Source organism: Orycteropus afer, unplaced genomic scaffold, assembly GCF_000298275.1.
Source record: "Orycteropus afer afer isolate SDZICR_OR568_19922 unplaced genomic scaffold, OryAfe1.0 scaffold00465, whole genome shotgun sequence".
NCBI classification, from domain to species: Eukaryota; Metazoa; Chordata; class Mammalia; order Tubulidentata; family Orycteropodidae; genus Orycteropus; species Orycteropus afer.
The window spans coordinates 1,326,595-1,327,202 of NW_006922052.1; positions in this window are offsets into that span (position 1 = coordinate 1,326,595).

Sequence of the window (608 nt, forward strand, 5' to 3'; positions counted from 1 at the left end):
AAACTCACTGCTGTCGAGTTGGATCTGACTCATACTGACCCCTCCTTGGGTTTCTGTGGCAGTATCACTATGGAAGTAGATTGCCAAATCTTCCTTGTGAGGAGTGGTTTGTAGGTTTGAACAGCCAGCCTTCTGGTTAGCACTCAAATGTCTTAGGTACTACACCACCAGAGCTCTCTGTCTCTAATGTATATACATTATATATGTGTGTGTGTGTGTGTGTGTATAGCATCACATAATGTGTGTGTGGGAGTAGAAGATGTCTTATGGAGATTTAGATGATGAAAGAAAGGAATAGTTCTTTCTTGTATCTCTTTTCTCCTTCAAAGTTTCTAAGATTTTCTCCCAGGTACCAAGCTGACTGAGGTTTTATAGTATTGTTTTTACAACTTTTGATCTAAAGTAAGGCAAAGAGCAGCTTCAAAACTCTATCATGTTGTTGTTGTTGTTGTTAAGTGCCGTCCAGTTGTTTCCGACTCATAGCGACCCCATGCACAGCAGAATGAAACACTGCCCGATCCCGCACCAGTCACACAATCCCTGCTATACTTGAGCCCATCATCGCAGCCACTGTGTCAATCCATCTCGTTGATGGCCTCCCCCTCTTT